At 41.3% G+C, this 26,289-nt stretch overlaps 1 pseudogene; it reads right to left on the bottom strand.

The window, feature by feature from the left end:
- Positions 1 to 20,490: 20,490 nt before the first annotated feature.
- On the bottom strand, positions 20,491 to 22,381 carry LOC103019115 (nucleophosmin-like; annotated as a pseudogene).
- Positions 22,382 to 26,289: the final 3,908 nt, after the last annotated feature.

Below are 26,289 nucleotides of genomic sequence, written 5' to 3' on the forward strand. Positions count from 1 at the left end.
TCTTTCGGACTGTGCCATGGAAAACTTAGGCAAGATCTGCCATGTTTTTAAGTAGGGCTGTGAGTTTAAAAAAAAAACCAAGAGCACACGGGTCAGCCAGGAAATCCAGGATGGGTAGCAGCATGTGTGAAGACAGCTTAGCCAATACTATGCTCACTATGAGTCAGGAGTGTCATGAAGCTGCCATAATAATGAACTTGGAGACTGCATTAAAAGAAGTAGAGTGCTCAGAGCAAGGAGGTGATGGCCCTGCCTGACTTTACCCTGTTCACAGTGTCTGGATTGGCCCTGAGCTTCACATTTTTTGAGGGACATTGATCAACTGGAATGTATCATGAGAAGACAATCAGGTTGGGGAAGGGGCTTCAGCCTGTGTCCTGGGAGGAGCACTTGGAAGAATTAGGCTTGTGTAGCCTGAAGAAAGTCAGACTGCAGCACAATGTCCTTTCTTCAAGTCCCTGAGTAGTTTCCAGGACAGAGATGCTGGACGAGGGGCACGCTGATAGCATCAATGCCACGTAGCAACAGACTTCAGTCAATAAAAGGAAGAAGCTTCAAAGAGTCAGAGGTAGACAAGGGTGATACTGGCTGCCTCAGGCAATAAAAAACTCCCCATTCTGGAGGGATGTCCAAACACAGTTGAAAAAACAGATGGGGAAAAAAAAACCCAAAAAACAGATGGGGATGTTCACAGAACAGAAGGGAAAGCTGAGGAATCAGGTCTTAAAAAGGACAGAATTCAGGGCAGCAGCTAATAGATGAGCTTTTCTGAGTGTCACTGTCAAGATGAATCAGGTTGTCAGTAATTTGAACTCGCATTCAAACTCCAGGGAGACAGCCTGACTGATCCCTCTGGTATCACACACCCCTCTTGGCTAGCAGGGGACAGGGTACATTGACCAACAGATAGTCCAATCATGACCATACCCATTGAAGGAGGGCGGGGACTTCCACAAAGCAAAATCAGGAAGATGTTATCAGAAGAAAGGGATGCTGTGCTAGCATAATAAAGGGATTTGTGTCTTGCTTTTGCCAGGATAAGTCGACAGGACTTGTCAAGGGGACTCTAAAATCTGTTCCTCCAATTATATGTTAATTATATCTCAATGAAGCTGGGGGGAAAATGAAATAAAATAAAAATCCATTCCTCCAACCTCTTCCATTACAGTGAGAGTAATGATTTCCCTGACCCTAGAAAAGGCCCACAAACTGTATCAAGATCAAGGTCCTGGGTAACATTGACACTTTGAGATGTGGGTACAGACATCTTGGTGGAAAAAGCACTGGAACTTCTGTTTCCATCAGCAACGAGGACCAAACACCCTTAAAGAACTTTCCAGTGGAAACAACTAAAATATCTGGATGAAATGTCTTTTAAATTGCATTGCTGGGGGGCTTCCCTGGTGGCGCAGTGGTTGAGAATCTGCCTGCCAATGCAGGGGACACGAGTTCGAGCCCTGGTCTGGGAAGATCCCACATGCCACGGAGCAGCTGGGCCCGTGAGCCACAACTGCTGAGCCTGCGCGTCTGGAGCCTGTGCCCCGCAACGGGAGGGGCCGCGATAGTGAAAGGCCCGCGCACCGCGATGAAGAGCGGTCCCCGCACCGCGATGAAGAGTGGCCCCCGCTTGCCGCAACTAGAGAAAGCCCTCGCATGAACCGAAGACCCAACACAGCCAAAAATAAATAAATAAATAAATAAAGTAGCTATAAAAAACAATCGAATTCATGCTCTGCAATTCAGTTTAAAAAAAAAAAAATGCATTGCTGGGGCTTCCCTGGTGGCGCAGTGGTTAAGAATCTGCCTGCCAATGCAGGGGACTCGGGTTTGAGCCCTGGTCCGGGAAGACCCCACATGCCACGGAGCAACTAAGCCCGTGCACCACAACTACTGAGCCCGCGAACCACAACTACTGAGCCTGCGTGCCTAGAGCCCATGCTCCGCAACAAGAGAAGCCACCGCAATGAGAAGCCCGCGCACCGCAACTAGAGAAAGCCCGTGCGCAGCAACGAAGACCCAACGCAGCCAAAGAAAAAAAAAATCCAGGGCCTGTTTTAGGTTGAGAATGTACAAGGAGACTATACAAAAGTTGGGATTTCCAAAGGTATATATACTCAGGATAAGGGTGAATAAAATGCGTTTTCTATTTCTTTTTTGTTTGTTTTTCATTTCTTTTTGTTTATTCCTTTTTTTTTAATGCATTTCCTTTTTGCCTTACATCCCAGACTTGAAGCTGAAGAAACTGGCAACCTGAGAACACCAAAGGGCACAGACAACAATGCCTCCCAAAAGCCTGCTCTCCTCAGCCAAACAAGCAGGAAAAGGGCAGCCCAGCAAGACAGAAAACTACTCCAGTCAAACACCACAGAAAAACTGTGACCCACCCACACCCACACCAACAATGGCCAAGTGGGGAGCATGGACCCAATTACATGCTGTTGTGGTAAACTGAATGACGGTCCGCAAAGACACCCAGGTCCTAATCCCTGGAACCTGCGAATATTACCTTACGGCAAAAGGGTCTTTAATGTGATTAAGTTAAGAATCTTGAAATGGGGAGATTATCCTGGATTGTCCAGGTAGGTCCTAAATGTAATCACCAAGGTCCTTATAAGAGAGGGGGAGAGGGAGATTTAACACAGAAATAGGAGATGTGACAACAAGAGCATGAGATCAGAATGATGTGGCCATGAGCCAAGGAATACTAGCAGCCTCTAGAAGTTGGAAGAGACAAAGAACAGATTCTCTCCTGGAGCCTCAAGAAGGAGCTAGCCTTGCCAACACCTTGATTTTAGCCAAGGAATGCGCCAAGGAATACTAGCAGCCTCTAGAAGGTGGAAGAGACAAAGAACAGATTCTCTCCTGGAGCCTCAAGAAGGAGCTAGCCCTGCCAACACCTTGATTTTAACCCAGTGAAACTGATTTTGGACTTCTGACCTCCAGAACTGGGAGAGAATAAATATGTGGTGTTTTAGGTCACCAAGTTTGTGGTAATTTGGTTTAGCAGCTATAGGAAGTTAATATAGCTATCTATCAGAAACTTACTTCTAATATAGCAATATAGGCAAGTTGAAAGTAAAAAGATCAAAAATATATATCATAACAACATTAATCAAAAGAAAACAGGAGGGCTATATTAATATCAGATAAAGTAGACTTCAGAACAAAGAAATTTCCTAGGAACAGAGAAGGACTTTACCTAATGACAAAAGGGTAAACCCACCAACAACACTTAGCAATCCTAAATGTGTATGCACCAAACAACCGAGCTACAAAATATGTGAAGCAAAACTGATAAAACTGAAATGAGAAAGAAACAAATTCACAATTATAATTGGAGACTTCAACAACCCTCTCTCAATAATTGATAGAACAAGTAGACAGAAAATTGGCAAAGATATAGAACAACTCAGTGCTACCATCATACAAGAGGATGTAGTCAACATTTGTACAACACTCCACGCAATAACAGCAGAATACACATGCTTTTCAAATGCCTATGGAAGATGTACCAGAATAGACCATCTCCTGGGCCATAAAAACAAACCTCAATAAATTGAAGAGAATTGATCTCATACAGAGTTAGCTCTCCAAAGTTCTCTGAGAGAGATAACAAGAAGATCTCCAAACACTTGGAAACTACACAGCACATTTCTAAATAGTCCATGGGTAAAACAGAAAGTATCAGAGAAAAAAAAATTAACAATGGAAGTGAATGAAAATGAAAATACAACATGTCAAAACTTGTGGGAAATAGCAAAAGAAGTGCTAAGAGGGAAAGTTATATCACTAAAGGCATACATTAGAAGAAAGGAAAAATCTCAAATCAATGACCTAAGCTTCCACCTCAAGAAAACAGAAAAAATATAGTCAATAATATTATAAGTCTGTATGGTGACAGATGGTAACTAGCCTTATCATGGTCATCATTTTGTAATATATAGAAATATCGAATCACTATGCTATATGCCTGGAACTAACATACTGTTGTAGGTCAATCATAGTGGAAGGAAGGAATGAAGGAAGGCAGGGAGGGAGAGAGGAAATAATAAAGAGCTGAAATCATTGAAACTGAAAACAGAAAAACAATAGAGGAAATCAAGGAAGTAAGGAGCTGGTTCTTTGAAAGGATGAATAAAATGAACAAAACTCTAGCAAAACTGATCAAGGGAAAAAGAGAGAAGACACAAATCACCAGTATCAGGAATGAAACGGAAGATATCATTATTTACCCTACAGACACCAAAGGATAAGGGAATTCTATGAACAGCTAAAAACACATAAATCTGACAACTTACATAAAATAGACCAATTCCTCAAAAAACAAAAAATACCACAACTTACCCATTATGAAGTAGATAATTTGAATAGCCTTATAAGTATGAAGGAAATCAAATTCATAATTTTTTAAAACTCTCAAAAAGAAATGTCCAGGCCCAGATGATTTCCCTGGAAAATACTACCAATATTTTAAAGAATTAAAACCAATGACACAATCTCTTACAAAAAATAGAACAGGAAGGAATATGTTTAATTCATTTTATGAAGCTAGTATTACTCTGATGACAAAATCAGATAAAGGTCACACGAAACAACAACAACCATAAACCAGTATTCCTCATAAATATAGACAGAAAAGTCTTTAATAAAATATTAGTGAATAGAATTCAGCAATATTTGAAAATAATTATACAACATGACAAACCAGAGTTTATTTCAGAGATGTGAGGCTAGTTCAATAGTCAAAAATTAATCGTTGTAATCCACCATATTGACAGGCTAAAGAAGAAAAAAATCACATAATCATATCCATCAATGCATAAAAAGAATTTGAAAAATTAACACCTATTCATGACAAAAACTATTAAAAATATAGAAACAGAGGGGATCTTCCTCCACTAGACAAGGAATATCTACCAAAAATCTACAGCTAACATTATACTTAAGACTGAATATTTTTCCCAAAGATAAGCTCAAGGCAAGGATGTACACTCTCATCACTCTTATTCAACATAGTACTGGAAGTCTAGCCAGTACAAAAAAAAAAAAAAGGCAAGAAAATAAGAGGCATACAGAATGGAAAAGAAGAAATAAAACTGTCCCTATTTTCAGATGACATGATTATCTACACTGAAAATCCCAAAGACTCTACAGAAAAAAAGAAAGAAAAAAAAACTCCTAGAACTAATAAGTGAGTCCAGCAAGGTCTACAGGCTACAAGACAAACATACCAAAAAATTATACTTCTATGTACTAACAATGAAATTATGTACATCAAAATTAAAAATACAATACCATTTACAGTCACTCAAAAAAAAACTTAGGTGGTAAATCTAACAAAACATGTACAGAACTTGCATGCTGAAAAGTATAAAATACTGATGAAAGAAATTCAAGAAAGTCTAAATAAACAGAGAAACAGACCATATTCATGGTTGGTAAGCTCAACGTATGAAGATGTCAATTCTCCCCAAAGTGCTATACAGGTTTAATGTAATTCCTATCAAAATCCCAGCAAGAGTTTTTGTTGATGCAGACAAGATTACTCTAAAACTTATGTAAAGGCAATGGAACTAGAGTAGTTAAAACAATTTTGAATAAAGAATAAAGTATATTTTAGTCAGTTTGGGCTGCTATAACAAAATATCACAGACTTGGGGGCTTATAAACAATAAAAATTTATTTCTCACAATTCTAGAAACTAGAAATCTGAGATCAGGGTGCCAGCATGGCCAAGTTCTGGTGAGAGCCCTCTTCCAGATGCAGACTTCTGACTTTTCATATTCTCACATGGTGGAAAGAGGACAAGAGCGTTCCCTGGGGTCCTTTTATAAGGACACTAATTTCATTCATGAGGGCTCTACCCTCATGACCTAATTACCTCCCAAAGGCTCTATCTCCTAATACTTTCACATTGGGAATTAGGATTTCAACATCTGAATTTTCAAGGGACACAAACATTTAGTCTATTGCAGTGAGGGGAATCATTTACCCCATTTCGAGATTTCTTATATACTACAGTAATCAAGACTGTATGGTATTGGTAGAGGGGCAGACACACAGATCCATAAGAAAGAATAGAGAACCCCAAAATAGACCCACACATAAGTAACCAACTGATTTTTGACAAAGGTGCAAAAGCAATCCAACAGAGGAAAGATACCCTTTTCAACAAATGGTGCTGGAGCAACTGGACACCCACAGTCAAAAAACAAAAAAAACAAAAAAAAACCTCAACCTAAATCTCATACTTTATGCAAAAATTAACTTTAAATGGATAATGGACTTAAACATACAATGTAAAACTACAGAACTTTTAGAAAAAAAAACATGGGAGAAAATCTTTGGGATGTAGGACTAGGCAAGCACAAAGTTCTCAGACTTGACATCAAAGCACAATGCATAAAAGAAAAAAAATTGCTAAATAGGACTTTGTTAAAGTTAAAAACATTTGTCTAAGAAAGATCCTGTTAAAAGGAAGAAAAGACAAGCCACAAACCAGAAGAAAATATTTTCAAATCACATATTTGACAAGATTCATATGTAGAATATATAGACAACTCTCAAACTCAACAGTAAGAAAACAAACAATCCAACTAGAAAATGGACAAAAGAGATATTGCACCAAAGAGGATAATACACAGATGGAAAATAAACACATGAAAAGATGTTCAACATCATTAGCCATTAGGGAAATGCAAATTAAAACCACAATGAAATATCACTGCATACCTATCACAACGACTATAATAAAAAAAAAAAAAACAACGACAACACCAAATCCTGGCAAGGAGTCAAAGAAACTGGATCATTCATAAAATGCTGACAGGAATGTAAAATAGTACTGCCACTCTAGAAAACAGTTTGGCAGTTTCTTATAAAGCTAAACATGTAACAACCATGTGACTCAGCAATTGCACTCCTGGGCATTTATCCCAGAGAAATAAAGACTACGTTCACACTAAAACCTGTATGTGAATGTTTATAGCAGCTTATTCGTAATAGCAAAACTTCTGAAAAAAAACCAGATGTCTTCCAATGGGTAAATAGTTAAACTTTGGTACACCTGTATTGTGGAATAATACTTAGCAATAAAAAGGAATAAATTACCAATACACACAACAACTTGGAATAACCTCCAGAGAATTACGCTGAGTGAAAAAAGCCAATTCCAATAGGTAACATGCTGTATGATTCCATTTATATAACATTCTTGAAATGAAAAAATTATAGTAATGGAGAACAACAGCTCAGAGATTGACAAGCGTTAAGGAGAGGGTGCAGTTGGGAGTGAAGTGGGTGTGAATATAAAAGGAAACATGAGAGATCCTTGTGGTGATAGACATGTTCTGTATCTTGAGTATATGAACGTTGCTATCCTAGTTGTGTTATTATACTATTGTTTTATAAGATGTTACTATTGGGGGAAATTGAGTAAAGGGTACATAGGATCTCTCTTATTTCTTTTTTCTTTGTCTTTTTTTTTTTTTTTTGGCTGTGCCGCACACCTTGTGGGATCTTAGTTCCCCAACCAGGGAATTCTGTATTTCTTAAAAGTGAATCTACAATTATTTAAAAGTATTAAGTTTTGACATAAAAATAAATCAGGTTAGGGAGTTCCCTGGTGGTCCAGTGGTTAGGACTCCACGCTTTCACTGCCGTGGCCCCGGGTTCAATCCCTGGTAGGGGAACTAAGATCCCATAAGCCACAGTTGAGAGACCAAAAAAAAAAAAAAAAAAAAAATCAGGTTAATAAAATAAACCCTGTGTAGCTGTGATAATATCAGACAAAATCTTTTATGGCCCAACACAAACAAACAAACGAACAAACCAAACCTCACTAGAGATAATGTGGGTCACTTTATAACACTTTCAGTTCACCAAGAACATAATAACATTCTAAACTTGTCTGCACCTAACAACTTAGCTTTAAAATATATAGAGCAGGGCTTCCCTGGTGGCGCAGTGGTTGAGAGTCTGCCTGCTAATGCAGGGGACACGGGTTCGAGCCCTGGTCTGGGAAGATCCCACATGCCGCGGAGCGGCTGGGCCCGTGAGCCACAATTGCTGAGCCTGCGCGTCTGGAGCCTGTGCCCCGCGACGGGGGGGGCCGCGATAGAGAAAGGCCCGCGCACCGCGATGAAGAGCGGTCCCCGCACCGCGATGAAGAGTGGCCCCCGCTTGCCGCAACTGGAGAAAGCCCTCGCACGAACCGAAGACCCAACACAGCCAAAAATAAATAAATAAATAAATAAATAAATAAATAAATAAATAAATAAGAAAATCCTTTAAAAAAAAAAATATAGAGAGCAAGGAATCCAAATTGGAAAAGAAGAAGTAAAACTGTCACTGTTTGCAGATGACATGATACTATACATAGTAAATCCTAAAGATGTCACCAGAAAACTACTAGAGCTAATCAATGAATTTAGTAAAGTTGCAGTATACAAAATTAATACACAGAAATCTTTTGCATTCCTATATACTAGCAATGAAAGATCAGAAAGAGAAATTAAGGAAACAACCCCATTTACCACTGCAACAAAAAGAGTAAAATACCTAGGAATAAACCCACCTACGGAGGCAAAAGAAAGTTTTCTGTATCCAGAAAACTATAAGATACTGATGAAAGAAATCAAAGACGACACACAGAGTTGGAGAGATTTACATGTTCTTGGATTGGAGGAATCAATATTGTGAAAATGACTATAATACCCAAACCAATCTACAGATTCAATGCAATCCCTATCAAATTACCAATGGCGTTTTTCACAGAATTAGAATTAAAAAATTTTACAATGTGTATGGAAACACAAAAGATGCCGAATAGGCCAAGCAATCTTGAGAAAGAAAAACGGAGCTGGAGGAATCAGGCTCCCTGACTTCAGAGTATGCTACAAAGCTACAGTAATCAAGACAGTATGGTACTAGCACAAAAACAGAAATATAGATCAATGGAACAGCATAGAAAGCCCAGAGATAAACCCACGCACCTATGGTCAACTAATCTATGACAAAGGAGGCAAGGATATACAATGGAGAAAAGACAGCCTCTTCAATAAATGGTGATGGGAAAACTGGACAGCTACATGTAAAAGAATGAAATTAGAACACTCCCTAACACCATACACAAAAATAAACTCAAAATGGATTAAAGACCTAAATATAAGGCCAGACACTATAAAACTCTTAGAGGAAAACATAGGCAGAACACTCTTTGACATAAATCACAGCAAGATCTTTTTTGACCCACCTCCTAGAGTAATGAAAATAAAAACAAAAATAAACAAATGGGACCTAATGAAACTTAAAAGGTTTTGCACAGCAAAGGAAACCATAAACAAGACGAAAAGACAACCCTCAGAATGGGACAAAATATTTGCAAATGAAGCAACTGACAAGGGATTAATCTCCAAATTACACAATTAGCTCATGCAGCTCAACGTCAAAAAAAACAACAACCCAATCCAAAAATGGGCAGAAGACATAAATAGACATTTCTCCAAAGAAGACATACAGATGGCCAAGAGGCACATGAAAAGATACTCAACATCACTAATTATTAGAGAAATGTAAATCAAAACTACAATGAGTTATCACCTCACACCAGTCAGAACGGCCATCATCAAAAAAATCTACAAACCATAAATGCTGGAGAGGGTGTGTAGAAAAGGGAACCCTCTTACACTGTTGGTGGGAATGTAAATTGATACAGCCACTATGGAGAATCGTATGGAGGTTCCTTAAAAAACTAAAAATAGAACTATCATATGACCCAGCAATTCCACTACTGGGCATTTACCCAGAGAAAACCATAATTTAAAAAGATACATGCACCCCAATGTTCATTGCAGCTCTATTTACAATAGCCAGGACATGGAAGCAACCTAAATGTCCATCAACAGAGGAATGGATAAAGAAGATGTGGTACATATATACAATGGAATGTTACTCAGCCATAAAAAGGAACGAAATTTTGTCATTTGCAGAGACGTGGATGGACCTAGAGACTGTCATACAGAGTGAAGTAAGTCAGAAAGAGAAAAACAAATATCATATATTAATGCATATATGTGGAATCTAGAAAAATGGTATAGATTATCTTATTTGCAAAGCAGAAATAGAGACACAGACATAGAGAACAAACGTATGGATACCAAGGGGGAAAGGGCAGGGGTGGGATGAATTGGGAGATTGTGATTGACATATATACACTAGTATGTATAAAATAGATAACTAATGAGAACCTACTGTATAGAACAGGGAACTCTACTCGGTGCTCTGTGATGACCTAAATGGGAAGGAAATCCAAAAAAGAGGGGATATATGTATACATATGGCTGATTCACTTTGCTGTACAGCAGAAACTGACACAGCAGTGCAAAGCAACTACACTCCAATATAAAAAAATATATACAGAACAAAAGTTGGCAGAATTAAAATACACCATCAGAACCCTCCTACACTGTTGGTGGGAATGTCAGTTGGTGCAGCCACTGTGGAAAACAGTATGGCAGTTCCTCAGAAAACTAAAAATAGAATTACCATATGATCCAGCAATCCCATTCCTGGGTATATATCCAGACAAAACTATAACTCAAAAAGATACATGCACTCCAATGTTCATAGCAGCACTATTCACAATAGCCAAGACATGGAAACAACCTAAATGTCCATCGACAGAAGAATGGACACACACACACACACACACAATGGAATGTTACTCAGCCATAAAAAACAAAGAAATGATGCTATTTGAAGCAACACGGATGCAACTAGAGGTTATCATACTAAGCGAAGTAAGTCAGGAAGAAGAGAAAGACAAATACCATATGATATCATGTATATGTGGAATCTAAAATATGACACAAATGAAACTATCTATGAAACAAATAGAATCAGGGACATAGAGAATAGACTGGTGATTGCCAAGCAGGGAGGGGGTGGGAGAGGGCTGGGTTGGATAGGGAGTTTGGAATTAGCAGATGCAAACTTGTTTTTATAGAATGGATAAACAACACTGTCCTACTGTATAGCACAGGGAACTATACTCAATATCCTGTGATAAACCATAATGGAAAAGAATATTAAAACGTATGTGTGTGTATATATGTGTGTGTGTGTGTGTGTGTGTGTGTGTGTATAACTGAGTCACTTTGCTGTACAGCAGTAATTAACACAACATTGTAATTCAACTATACTTCAATAATAAATAAATAAATAATAAAATAAAATACACCATCACAGTAAACACATCTCTCTCAATAATAATAGATCAAACAAACAAAAATATCAATAAGCATAGGGAATATTTGAACAGCTCAGTTAACAAGCCTAAGGTCATTCAAGGAATAGGGAACTCAGGAATAGGAGAAAACATTCTTTGTTAGCACACATGGAACATCTATAAGTATTGACCAGGTGCTAACCCATAAAACAAGCCTCAAAAGATTGGTGTCAGACCGTAAACTCTGATCATGCACTTAAGTTAACAACAACAACAACAACAAAAATAACTAAAGATAAAAAAAAGAAAACTAAAGAACGCTACATGTTTGGAAAATTTAAAACAATTCTAAACAACTCAAAGAAGAAGTCTTAATAGAAATAGTAAGATATTTAAGATCAAACCATAAATAAAATATGGCATATCAAACCTGAGGGATAGAGCTAAAGTGCTATTTAGAGGGAAAATTATAGCCTTAATATTTACCTTAAAAAGAACATTTTCAAAATTAATTAGCTAAGCAATCTAACATAAGAAATTAGAACTCATAACAATAATAAATCCAAAGAAAGAAGAAGATAATAAAGATAAGAGAAAGAATTAATAAAGTGTAAAAATACAATATAGAGATATCAATAAAGTAAAATCTGTATTTTTGAAAAGCTTAATAAAATAGACAAACTTCTGATGAGATTAATCAAAAGGGAAAGAGATTGAGAGAGAAGACTCAAATAAATACAATTAATTATGGAAAAAGAGAACATAAACATAGATGCAGCACACCTTGCCATTGTACACCAGAAGATATGTGCAAGAATTTTCACAACAGTGTGTTCATAATTGTAAATAACTGAAAAAAACCCCACAAATGTCTATCAACATCAGAGTGCATAAATAGTGGTCTTTCATACAATGCAATACTACTTGGAAGTGAAAATGAATGTACTACAGCTACAAACATCAACATGGGTGAATCTCAAAAACAAAATATTGAACATAAAAAAAGTCACAGAGGAATATATGCCTTATTATTTCAGTCATAGAAAGTGTTAAATGGATGAAACTAAACAATACCTTTCTTGTTTAGGGATCTATACATATAGGAGTGATATTAGAAATATTTGCTGACTATTCAGCCAGGCACCAACCAATCAGAGTGGACGCCCAGCCAACCAAAACAGACACCAGCTGTAAACAATGGGAAATACTGTATCTGAGCAACTGGCTGAATGTCAGTCCTCTATACCATCACGGTGTAACTAAAGAAATACATGGGGATGATTAGCACAAAATTATGTTAGTGATTATCCTGGGCGGGGAGGAATTAGGAAGCAAAAGGGGAGAGGAACCTAAGGGGTCTATGACAATATTCTGATCTCTTAAGCTGGGTGGTGGCTTCAAGGATGCTCATTTGATGATGATGATGATGTGTATTGCATCAATTCCTTCTTTTATATGGATGATATATTTCACCAAAAACTTTTTTTAAAGATCACTGGACTTGGATTCAGAAGTCTTAGATCCACATCTATATAAATTTCTTACTAACTGAAGCTCAGAGAGATTGTGATCTAACCACCTATGGTAACAGCCTCAAAACTAGCCTCCTGACTTCTAGTCGAGTGCTCATTCCTCTACACCCAGTTCCATGGCAGAGCTTCCTTTAAGTTCCATTCTTTTGAGAGTGAATTGTTTGTTAAATGTTACACGTAAAAGTTGTTGAACCCAGGGCTGTCAGGATATGCAACTCCAGGGTCACCATGCACACAGTAAGATACTGTCAGCACACATCTTAGATGTCTGCTTTCACCCCCAGAACGTCCCCTTCACAGCACCCTGACATCCAGGCCAACTAACCATGCCTCTGACATAGCCAAGAAGGAGCAGAGTAGGGAGACTCTCGTCTACAATGGGTTCTTGAGTCAGCATGTCCACCCCATTCCTTCCACCCTTTGCCATTAGACAAATAGCAAAACCAAGAAAGGAGAAAGGACCTACTCAAGATTACCCACCAGGTCAGGGGCAGTACAGAACTCTGAGCTGCCTGCACTAGGCTGGCGGCAGTGGGGCCCATCCACCAACCTTCCATGGAAGAAACCCAGGTAATTAGTACTGATGCCAGTGCCCCACTCTGGAGTTCCTGACACCTCTTCTTGGATCTAGGCCCTTTCAAAAGGAGCATTTCAACTAGGAGCCATCAACACTTACAGAAGGTGGGTCTTAATCCATAGAGGATCATTAGCTTCACCCAAGTGATGGGACATCCATCAGCACCTCCCATTCTTCCACCAATTATGTATCTACTAATTATCTGGGATTAAGAATTGACACAGAACGACATCATCATTAACCACATATTTGCATGGCTCATTCATGCTAGTGGGGCTGCTCAGTCTCACCGAGTCTAATAGGACATGCCCACAATGCTGCACAACACATTTACATCTGCTCGGCTGTCAGCAGCCAATAAAGGACGGCAGGATGTGCTTACTTGCAAAGGGACTTGGCTCTTGGCAAAAGCTTTTTGCAGGCAAGCTGGATGTCTTGGCTTTCTGGCAGTGAGGCTTAACTCAGAGCACGCATTCAATATTCGTTAGCTCAAGCACTGTAGCAAGCACAGCACTGACTTCAGGAAATTTTACAAAGGTGAAGGAGACACTGTTCCTACTACCTCGGAGGTTTACCACCAGTCAAGGAAACACATGTAAGCAGAGAGAGCTAAGGGCCCTGAGAGAGGGAAAAGCAGCATGCCATGGGAATGCAAGCCCAGGAGAGATCTGTTTGGCCTGAGAAATCAAGGGAGGCCTCGCAGAGATGGTATTTGTAGCATAGGGACAGATAGAGAGAGGAATTCCAGGCTGAAGGAACTACAAAAGCAAGGGCACAGAGGTGTGCAAGGAGAACGGGGCATGACCTAGTGTAGATGGCACACATGCCATAGACGGGAAGGAGATGCCCTGGGTCATACCACAGAGAACACTGAATGTACTGCCAAGGTTTGGAAATGTTTCTGCTGGTTATGAGGAACATGGAAGGAATTTTGTTTTGGTGTGTAGGTGGGTGGGAGGGTGTTAGTAAACTTTTTATTGAAGGATAGCATACATATAGAAAAGTGCAAACATTTTCACAAACTGACCACACCTATGTAAATAACACCCAGCTAAAGAAAGAAATCATTACTAAAAACTCCAGAAATCCCTTTTGGACCCCTTTCAGGAACTACCCAATCACAAGAGAAAGCACTATCCTGATTTTAACACCATAAATTATTTTCCCCTATTTTCTTGCATTTGGCTTCTTTCACTCAAAGCAATGTTTTCAAGACTCATCCATGTTGCTATACATAAAAGTAGTTTGTTAGTTATCTTTATGCTAATATCCCGTTGTATGAAGGTATCACAATTATTAATGGGCATCATTTAGTTTCCAGTTTGGGGCTATAAACTTTCTTGCACATGACTTTTGGTGCTTTTATGGGTGCTTTTATCCATCTGTTGTGTACATATCTAGGAGTGGAATTGTTGGGTCATAGGGTATGCATATATCTACTTGAATAGACAGTGCTAGTTTTCTAAAGTTGTTTTGTCCATTTACAGACCCACCAAACATAGAGTGTGGTGCTTAGAAAAGAGGGAGCCGGGACAAAGGGACCAGCCACGAGGCCACGCAATAAAGCCCAGGAAAGAGATAATGAAATCAGTGGTAACAGAACTGGAATAAAAAAGGCTGATAAAAAGAGACACTGTAGGGCGGAACACGTAGGCTGTGGACACAAGGGAGAAGTGGTATTGAGAGGGAGGTGGAGGAAGGTTCCTGTATGCGGTGGCTGGCTCGGTGAGGGTTGTCAGGTTTGAAGGCAGGAGAAAACATCTTAGTTTGGGACACATCGAGCTTGAGATGTAGGACAGACGATATGAAGATGTCCAATAAATTGCTGGTTACGTGGGTCTGTTCGCTAAGGGATGAGGTCAAGGCTGGAGACACAGCATTAGCATTTATCATCACAGAGGCAGGGGTTGAAGCCAGGGGTGTGGCTGAGGTTTCCCAGGGGGGTTGTGTGGAATCAAGGAGAGGAGGGCTGAAGACCAGCCGCCCACCTTGACGGGATGAGCGGAGGAAGAGGAACGACAGACAACATTGCTTCCCTCTGAAACGCTGGCAGGGGCTGTGAGGCGTGAGTCAGGCCCTTGGAGCCCAAGCAGCAGCCTGGGGTCCATCTCACCAGCCACGTTTTCTACTCAATGAACTTGCATCACTAACCTCAAAGCTGCATTGCAAAATCTGCATCAGACTGCATACCTCTGGCAGTATCCTAGGGACAATGGGCACCAGAGACTCACAGCATCTTGGGGGCTGGGAGTCCTCTTCCCCACCTCCACACATCTCTGCCAAGATGGTATCCAGCACCCCAGGCAGGGAACTCAAACTCCCCATGGCATCCCATTCCACTGTTGAGCAAGTGAGGCTACAAGAAAACCTTTCCTTACAAATGCAGTCTCACGATGTTGGAAGTCAAAGGAAGAGAAAAAAGCGACCCTCCAACAGTGATGACCCTGGATAGAGTAAGATGCAAGGGCTCTGCATTCTGGAAAATCTGTTTCTACTAACGTAGCCACGAGCATCTTCCTGTTAGGGTCATGGCACTTGACCCCTCACAGGAAGCGGCAGTGATTTCACTACCGTTCGCACCCTGGCTGGGGACATGCTCATCTGCTGCAGGCGTTCCTCTGACTTCATCAAGCAGTGAGTCCTGCCCTGGAATGTGGCCAGGCTCTCAGGACTGAGGCAGAGCATGCCACGGCACAGATCCACCAGGCTGGACACGTGGAAAGAACGAGCAGCGGCTGGCTGAGAGCGAGCCCACTGCTAGTAAGGCTGGCACGATGCCATGCGATTCAATGCCTTTTTCTAAATATTTACCTGCACCCGCCCTTTGTGGATCTCTGGAGAAGAAGAAGGAAGACAGATATGATTAAGAAATGGCTCGCCCCCACTCCCCGCCTTGGGGAGATTTGTGGAAGAAACGGGCATACAAGAAGGAAAGGTAGTCGCTGAAACTTTTTTTTTTTTTTTTTGGCTTTGTTTTTAGCAATTTCCAAAACACCCACCTACGTAGCCTCTTCATGATCTGAAATATGGGGGTTTGATATCTGGGAAAAGCATCAGAGGAAAACTGCCCTTGAGCCTCAATAGAAAGGGTCTCATCAGCCACTATTAACAATTGACATAGCATGAAACTCCAAAGTGTTAATCCTTGGATACGTGTTTGCCAACTGAAAAGACATACATCACGTTCTCCGGACTACAAGCCATCCATTCCATTAGACCTCAGATTGAGGATTCTTAGGAATTTTCCAAAATTTGCAGACTTTGGAAGTAGTTAGCTTCTTTCCAAGATGACAGAACAAAATTAACTTTCTGGTTCTACAGAATCCTTTTTCTTTCCCTTTGCTTTACCACTCATCTTGCCTATTATTGTACACTGACACCCTCTATTTTCTCAAGACGATTCCCATTATCTTCATCCTATTACTTTTGACCCCCTATGGTCATGAGACTTGCCCAATCCATAGGCATGGAATCCCACCAAGCACAGCATATGACCAGTAAACAAGGTATGGGAATAGCCCATGGTCGTGGGATGCACAGCTTGATATCACATAATGCACCTGGAAGCGGCCAGCCTCACAGAATGCTGAAATGCCCTTCTAAAGGCACAACCAATGTACTAGGCACTCTGTAAGAATAGAGTGCCATTCTTCAGGATGCAGTGCATTTGTTAAATCAGAGACCCCCTATAGGTGTGTGTGCCCCAGCAGGAAGGATGGATGGCCTGGGAACCAAGGGGTGGAAGCAGCAGTGGCCCCACTAACCATCAGTCCCAATGTCCACTGTATAACTCTGTGCTTCCCATCTCTGCACCTCTGGCCTCTGCAGGGTCACACCTGCTCAATCTCATATGAATCTACCACTATGGGAATATACACTATGGCTTATCAGTTGGACTTCTTGACTGGAACTTACTTGTTTTATAGAAAATTGGTTGATTTTCTCAACTTCTTGATTGTTGTGGTGGTTTCACTGGTATACGTATACGTCAAAACTCATCAAATTGTACATTTTAAACAACTGTACCTCAGTAAAGCTGTAAACAAATAGAAAATTTGAATAGTTACATGAAATGCCTGATCTCAAATGAAAAAAAAATACTGAGATTTCAATAGAGAGTTTGGTAGAAATATAAAAAGTAGATAGAAAAATCAAGAAATCCTTCATAGAAGAAGTAACCATAGGCATGATTCAAAATTAATAAAGTATATTTTCATATATAACTCCAACTGCTCTCTTTAAAAGTTGGAATAGCTTAAAGAGAAGGCCTCTCCTACTCTTCAAACCAGGATGGGTTTGAATGTGCAGGTTGGGGCAGGGCTTTAGGAGAGGGGAATTGCTCTGTGTAATAAAGGAGAAGCATTATAATGCTGGGGAAAGGGGAGGTGCCTGGGAGAGAGGAGAGAGGAACCAGGACCAGCAGGGTGGGACACTGCAGGGGTGAATGAAGGAGAGTTGAAAGCCTTTAGGTGCACAGCAACACTAAAGGGACTTTGGGAGAAAAGGAATTGATCAGAGAGGACTTTTAAGTTGTTTACCATGGTGTATGCCATGGTCCTCTCTCCCTCAGGTCACTCCCACACTATCTTTTAAAAAGGCTGCATTGCTTACCAATTCTTTTATATGAAAATGGATTTTTCTGGAAATGTTGAAGGGGACAGGGATGAGTTGCATGTCTGTGTTGATGCAAGGCAAAAACAGATTATGCGGAGAAACTGGAGTTAAAGACTTCAGCGTAAATCCCTGGAAATGAACAAAAAATTACAGGAGAACTTCAGAGTTTCAAAAGCTGTGGAACTGGTGAGATTCAAGTTGAGATCTCCCAGGGGTAAAGAAGGACCCAGTTAATATCTAGGTTTTAGGCGGAAGAAACAGGAAATAGCATAAGATATATATGTGATATGATGAAAAGATGGAGTAGAGAATAAAAAAGGCCCAGAGAAGGGTAGAGGGATTTAGAAAGCGTCGAGGGACCTGCTAGGCTTAGAGGCTATAGTTCACCTACACTCTTTGTCCCCCCAGCCCCCCAACCACCACCCTAGAGAAACTGAAGATGAGCCCCCAGCAGTAACTGAGTTTTTTTTCCTGTCCCTCTTCCCAGTTTTCTAAATTAAGTTATGTTGGTCCAGAGAGACAACTGAGATGGGAACTCTGAGGAAAGAAGAGAATATCATCTTTGTGGGCAGGGAGGGGCTAAAGTATAGCATCTAGGGCCTTTATCCAATATCCACAGACCATCTGTTTGGTGTTGTAGTGGGGTCTGGGAAAAAAACCCAATCACGCAATTCAGGGGCCATGGATTGGATTATTAAGAGAGTTCAGAAAAACTGAAGAAGGAGTCCTCAACACTGGTTCATCAGTCATTCCCCAGCCCCACCCCCCATCCAGGTGTCTTGGCCAAGCCTTTCCTCTGTGTTAGGGCTGATCGGAATAGCAATGCTGAGCCTCTGAAGTTTCTAATCAGATGCTGGAGCCCCAGTGCTGTCCTCATGGAGCAGAACCTCACCTTCTGGAGCAAATCCTATCTGAGATTTTGTCCCCTTCCTCAGGAGAGGTCAATCTACTAACTGAAGAAAATCAACTGTGGATCCCACACAGAAGACCTTTCCGTAAGGTTTTCAAGAAAATAAAAAATATTTTTATCCACTTCATAAATGAATAAAAGAGAAGTAAATTAGAACTCTGTTAATGCAAAGTAGAAAGATTTACTTGTGAATTATGATCTGCCTAAAGAGAGGAGAATAAAAATTGAGGCCAAGCCCCTCATTCCTTTTTTGTTTTGCAGCATCAATGCAGGGAAGAAGAGGAACAAAGAGGGAGCATTTGGTAGGTAAGGTTCTGCCTATTCAGTCCAGAGCTCTCAAGGGTTAACCTTAATCTCTCCTTTCCGTAAGACCCAGGTCCACATCCACAGTCTCTAAGGATGTCAGCTGCTAGAGCTCATCCCTCTTAGAAAACAAAGCTCTCAGCAGGGAGAGTCATAGGAAGGAGTCAGAACCAAGAACACTTCTCCAGTTCCCTGCTAGGTCCATCCATGGGAATGGAAGAATGGTGGAATGGGCCTGTGGGTCTTGCCCACTAGGTGGCAGTGTGAGACACAGTGGAAAGGATATCTGGAGGCAGACCTTTTGGGTCCTGATTTGGGACAAATTATTTAATTTTCCTAAGGCTCAGATTCCTCCTTGAGATACACCTAACCTTCATCCCTCACAGCGTGGTTATGAGGATCAGATGGGATAAAGTGTAAAATGCTATTCCATACTTGAGCCTGTCTATTGTTGTCACTGTTTGACCTTGTGTACTAATGCTTAGGGCTTTTGGAGTCTAGTCTCCCAAGAGCCTTCCCCAGAGGACAGTTTTGCTCAGCCTCCTATACAATCCTTTGCTCCTACCTTCACCGCATGTAACCAAGTCTCCTGCTTTACCAGCTTGGAGAGTTTGCCAGAAAGGAGCACACGTGACATGGGACCTGTTTGCTCTTTGGAAAAGCAGGTATTGATGAAGCTCTTCTCCTTCTTTCCTTCCCCCTCTTCCTAGTACGGCCTCTGTGACTGCAGGGCCCCCGTGCAGCCGAGGTTGACATGAGAGGGTAATCTTATAGTGAAGGGAATTTGAAAGAAGCACCCTCCTTGAAGAAAAAAAGAAGCATCTTGAAGTCAGTGACGTAGGGAACGTGACTCCTGCCAGGCTTGCTGGGCCCTCCTAGCCTCATTCTGCTCCCAGCTGCAGCTTGTACATCCTGTCTTTTGCAGCCATCTGGGCAAGCTTCTTGATGATAACACTTTGCGGCAAGATCCCTGCTGGGAGGATCATGATAGAGTGACTGTAGAAGCTGATCTTCTGATGTCTGGGGAGGTTGAGGAAGCTGCTGCTTCCTCTGTGTCCCTTTGCCTTCCACAGCTCCTCCGCCTGAGCCCTCCCCTCCCTCAGAGGCCTGTCTCTGGGGGACTTGGCAAGCAGGTGCACTGAGGAGGTAGCTTCTCTTCCTCAGCCCTGATCTCCAGGAGCTCCAGGAGATACAAGTCACAAAAAGAGTGCATTTCCAAATTATGGAGCAGAGGGAAAAGGAGGAGGGACACTTCCCAAGCAACTGAGGCAGACGACCAATGAAATCTTCTGGAACTACTTTTTTTTTTTTTTTTACTTTATTAAAATACTGAGTTTATTTCACATGTATATTTTTGTCTCCCCACCATTTCCATTTGTCTGACCACCACTACTACTATGTCCTATCATAACATTCTAGACATACTTAAAACCAAGCAAAGGGTGGAGTTCCATCTTTTAAAACTAAACATGCATTTTGGACAACACATTCTTGGCAATGGAACCTGGACAATATTTATCAGACATGGTAGGGAAAGTTCTCACTCTTCATTATAAAAAGGACAGCCAGATATCAACTATTTTCTTTCTTTCTATCTATCTATCTGTCTATCTATCTATCTATCTATGGCTGCGTTGGGTCTTTGTTGCTGTGCGCGGGCTTTCTCTAGTTGCTGTGAGCATGGGCTACTCTTCATTGCGGTGTGTGCATTTCTCATTGTGATGGCTTCTCTTGTTGCAGAGCATGGGCTCTAGGCGCACGGGCTTCAGTAGTTGTGGCACGCAGGCTCAGTAGTTATGGCTTGCGGGCTCTAGAGCACAGGCTCAATAGTTGTGGCGCATGGGCTCAGTTGCTCCACAGCATGTGGGATCTTCCCAGACCAGGGCTCGAACCCGTGTCCCCTGCATTGGCAGGCAGATTCTTAATCACTGTACCACCAGGGAAGTCCTTAAACTATTTTCTTAAAGAGACTTCCTCCACTGCCAGAGATCTTGAATAGCCATCCGGAAACAATTCTTCACATAATTGATGAACTTGGCTTCCACTTTGGGAAGGGAACCACCTTTTTCTATACTTGCTTGCATTTTTCCTTTAATGTCTTCTACAGAGCTAGGTCCTTTCCGTGTTTTAGCAGTCTTTTCCTGTTTTTTGAAGGATTCTTGAGCTTTTGATCTTGGTGTTGATGGTTTTGAGTCTTTTCCATTCTGGTTTGATTTTTGTGCATTTTTGGCTGGAGTATCTTGTACAGATTTCTTTACTGGAGCTTTTTCTTCAGCTTCCTCATCATCAAAGTCATCATCATAGTCATCTGCATCATCATCGTCATCTTCATCAGCAGCAAGTTTTACTTTTTTCTGTGGAAACTTGCTACCACTTCCAGGGGCAGAACACTTTCCAGATATACTTAGGAGAGTCACATCCTCCTCCTCTTCATCTTCTGACTCTGCATCTTCCTCCACAGCTACTAAGTGCTGTCCACTAATAATGCACAGGCCCTGAACCACACTTCAACCATCACACCACAGGTGGTGTTATTTCAAAGCCCCCAAGGGAAACCATTGGCCGTACAGACATTTTTGAAGTTGCCAGTGTTACTTAAATTGGACTGCCTTCATAATTCATCGCCTCTGCTCCAACAATGTGCAACTCATCCTTTGCGCCAGCCCCTAAACTGAGCGTTCTTAAAGATAACTGGTACTCATTTTCATCATTATCCACTTCCAAGTGATAATCTTTGTCAGCCTTTAGTTCACACCGAAAAGATAGTTCTGGGGCCTCAGAGGGCTCATGTCCATGTCCATTGAATCTTCCATGGGTTGGTGGCATGCACTTAGGTGGGAGAGAAGGCGGACGGAGATAAACGACTACTGTTCCGGAGAACAGCCGCGAAGGATGGAATCACACCAGGGATGGGACTACTTTAGTCTCTTGCAGACACACAGGACACCACAGGCTCCCAAGCCTTGTGGAGCATCATAGACAAACCAGAGCAGCTGCAGTCCTCTGCAGTTCCCAAACCCCAAAACTTGAGGGGACTCTGCAGCAGAAGTGGAGCCAGCTCTTCCAGGGTGTCCCCTCTCTGCATAGTGAGTCCCTGGGGCTACTGTCCTGGTCTTGGGTGGCTGACCCACACTAGCGTCTCCCTTTGCCTTATTCAGTGGATTCCCTAATGGGCCCAGTCCATATTCAGGCTAAAATATCCCCACTGCAGCCCCAGCCCCAGCCCCCTCTGATCTTGAACCCTGCCCCAATTCCAGCCCCTAACTCAGGCCCACCTTCAACCTCTCTCCCATCCTGTCACCCCAGATAGGGCCTGTGGAGTGTCCTTCTCTGAACCCAAGGATGAAGTACAGTCTCTCATCCCAAAAGAAATTCAACCCCAAGACTGGCACTTATTCCAGAAGCAGCTGGAACTCTTTCGGGCCCAAAGAGCTCAGGAAACCTTTCATCCTCTAGCTCCCAATGTTCCTCAGTGCAACATGGCCTCTCTGTCCTAAGTACCAGGCTCCAATCTTGCTAGAGAATTTCCTATTATCAATGAGATCTGGCGGCAGCTGGAGCACCACCTTTGAAAGAGCTTCAGCCAACACTGGGCCCACCTGGCACAGATACAGCCTCAGGGCAAACTAGCAGGGAATTCTTGGCCAAAGGGCAAACATGAACCTTCACAGACCTCTGTGGTAGGGGCCAAAGTAGCAAGGAAGAATCTAGGCCACATGACGTTGAGGCAATCAGGAAATTTCCATGTGAAGGGACAGGCAAAGAGACCCACAAAGAGTCTGGTGCATAGCCTGAGGAAGAGCCCCCAAATAACCCAGGTATTTAGAAAGCTATCCTGTGAGGAGTCTAGGGTCTGACTCTGAGGAGACAGAAAGTGACCTGGTATGTCACTCAGGGAGCTCAACAGAGAACCTAGACCAGAGGCAACTGGAAAACACCCTAAAGATTCATTTGGACAAGAACTTGGGTAGATGTCTCCAGCAGGAGCCCTGTAGGTATGTGTAGTTCATGGCTTGTTGCCACCTATACACTGCCCCCTCCTGGGGAGTCTTATGGCCACTTGGAAACTGGAAATTCGGCACCTTCAATGAATCAGGAACACTGCCTGAATACCTCTTGGAAGCTTTCCTTCCTTGATCTAGGCATTAGACAAGCACTAGAAGCCCAGATTATATGGTTTGGGGTACAGCAAAGGTAGAGCTTACCTCTCAAGCTCCTTGAATCCATAAAACCGTTTAGCTGGTAGAGACTCAATCATGGCCCCTTCCTCAGTCCACCTTCCTCTCTCAGCCACCCATGTTTCAGGGATGGCTAAACCAAGGTTGCTTAGCTCTTTGAAAGAAACCCTTAGGCAGGTCAGGAGATAATCTGATCACAAAAGTTCAGTCCCCATCTTGGATAGTCCTCTCTCGGTTCCTCAGCTGTAAACAAGGAAGGCCAGACAGCCCTGAGATGTTGGTTATCATTCACACAGGACCTTCAGTCTGAGGAGACCAGACAAACTTTTTAGCTCCTCACACCCATCATCATGGACAAATTGTGGCAGAGTGGGAACGTATGGGGGACAAAAGAGGCAGTCCAGAGTCACTCCAAGTCAAACAATGGCAGGACATGACCCAAGGGGTGAGAGTGGAGTCATGTCCCAACAGCCTCCAGTCACAGAGGAGCAGTACCCCAGAGGCAGAGACCACGGAGGAGAGGGTCTGGAGGCGAGCATCTCCTTTCCACTTTAGGAAAAGGATGTTGGAGATTAATTTAGGGATTCCTTCAAAGGCCAAAAAGTCCAGGGAAGAAGTTCAAGACGACTGCAACTCCTGAGCCACAACTGGAAGATGTTCTGAGAGCCTGTGAGCTGGAAGATGCACAGAAACTAAATGGCTGTCTGAGCAGTCAAGGGGTCCAGTGACCAAGGAATCTCCCTCCCCGCCCTGAGGAGTGTTGGTTGCCCAAAATCTGCAATGGCCAAGCCTTGAAGAGCAGCTTGCTCATGGACTGAGGCTCATACTGGAGGTAGAGATGCAGAGCCAGCCTCAGGATTTTCCCATTGAAGTGCTCCTTGCCTCAGAGAGTCCGCCTACTCCATTTCCTTAAATCTATAAATCAATTTGAGGAGAGTTGACATCTTAATAATACCATGCCCTTCAATTCACAACACTGTAGATCTCTCCATGTACTTAGACCTTCTTCAATTTCCCTTGGCAATGTTAATTTTCCTTGTACAGCTACTACACATATCTTGATAAATTTTATCCCTATTTCATATTTTTACATGAATGCTATTTTTAAGTTTCCAATTGTTCATTGCTAATATATAGAGATAAAATTTTTGTTTTTTGACCTTATATTCCATACCTTTGTTAAACTTATTAGTTCCAGTGGCTTTTTCTGTTGACTCTTGAGGATTTTCTACATAGACATGTCATCTGTAAATAAGGAAAATTATATGTCTCCCTTTCCAGTCCATGTTCTTTTTATTTTTCTTGCCTTACTGCATTAGCTAGTACCTCCAGTACAATATTGAATAGAAGTGGTATGTGTAGAAATCCTTGTCTTGTTCTTGATCTTAGGTTGGAAAGTATTCAGTCTTTCATCACTAAATATGATGCTGGCTGTAGGTTTTTTTGTAGATGGCCTTTATCAGATTGAGGAAGTTCCCTTCTATTCCTGGTTTTCTGAGTTGTTTTTTTTTTTTTTTTTTTACCAGGAATGGGTATTATATTTGGTCAAATGCTTTCTCAGCATCTATTGAAATGAACATCGTGTTTTTCTTTTTCAGTTTGTAAATATGGTGAATTATGTTGATTTATTTAATGTGAAACCAACTCCACATTCCTGGGATAAATCATACTTGGTCATGATATATTATCCTTTAATTTGTTGTTGGATTAAACTTCCTAAAATTTTCTTTAGAATTTTTGCAAATAAGAGATATTGGTCTGTAGTTTTCTTTCTTGTAATATTTTTGTCTGGTTTTGGTATCATGGTAATGTTGCATTCATAAAATGAGTTGGAAAGTATTCCCTCCTTTTCAATATTTTAAGAGTTTATTTAGAATTCTTTTTTCTTCCTTGTTTGATAGAATTCACCAGGGAAGTCATCTGCACCTGAAGTTTTCTGTGAGAGAAGGTTTTTAACTACAATTCCAATTTCTTTAATAAAGGCTCTTCAAGTTATTTATTTCTTCTTCAGTGACTTCTGGTAATTTGTATATTCATATTTTTTATTCATTTCATCTAAGTTTTTAAAATTTATTGACACAAAGTTGTTCATAATATTCCTTTTAAATATCAGTATAATTAATAGAGGTGTCACCTCTCTTTCCTGATACTGTTAATTGGTTTTTTCTTTTTTTCTAATCAGTCTGGCCAGAAGTTTATCAAGTTAATCTGAAATAACCAGCTTTTGGTTTTACTGATTTATTTAAAATTTTCTGTTTCATTGATTCCTGCTTTGGGTTTAATTTGCTCTTTTTGCTGCAATTTATTGGGATTTTAGCAAGCAACAGAAACAAATGCATGGGTTCACTCCATGTTTATCCAGAAATCAGAGATGTGATTTGAGGGGAACTCAGTCCCCCCTCAGTTCCCTGGTCAACTCAGTTTTAGTTACACTTCATGGCTCTTCCATTTGAATTTATGGAATAGCCATCTGTGGATTCTCCTAGGCCGGAAACCCTAGAGTTATTAGTGTTTAAGAATGTTGGTTCTGGGACTTCCTTGGTGGCACAGTGGATGAGACTCCGTGCTCCCAATGCAGGGGGCCCGGGTTCAATCCCTGTCAGGGAACTAGATCCCACATGCATGCCACAACTAAGGAGCCTGCGAGCTGCAACTAAGGAGCCTGCCTGAAGCAACGAAGACCCAGCACAACCAATAAATAATTTTTTTTAAGTTTCAAAATATAAAAAAAATGTTGGTTCTGCAGTTTGACAGACTCAGGATTTACATCCTAAGTCTTCCCCCTTTCTAACCATGAGACCTTGTAGAGTAACTTAATGTCCTTGATCCTCAGCTTCTCAACTGTACAATGGAAATAACAGTATCTTTCCTCATAGTGAGATAATCCATGTTAATTAAAACTCTTAGCTCCGTACCTAACCTGAAGTGCTTAATAAATGTTAGCTATT

This window comes from Balaenoptera acutorostrata, chromosome 6 (genome assembly GCF_949987535.1).
Source record: "Balaenoptera acutorostrata chromosome 6, mBalAcu1.1, whole genome shotgun sequence".
In the NCBI taxonomy this organism is placed as follows: domain Eukaryota; kingdom Metazoa; phylum Chordata; class Mammalia; order Artiodactyla; family Balaenopteridae; genus Balaenoptera; species Balaenoptera acutorostrata.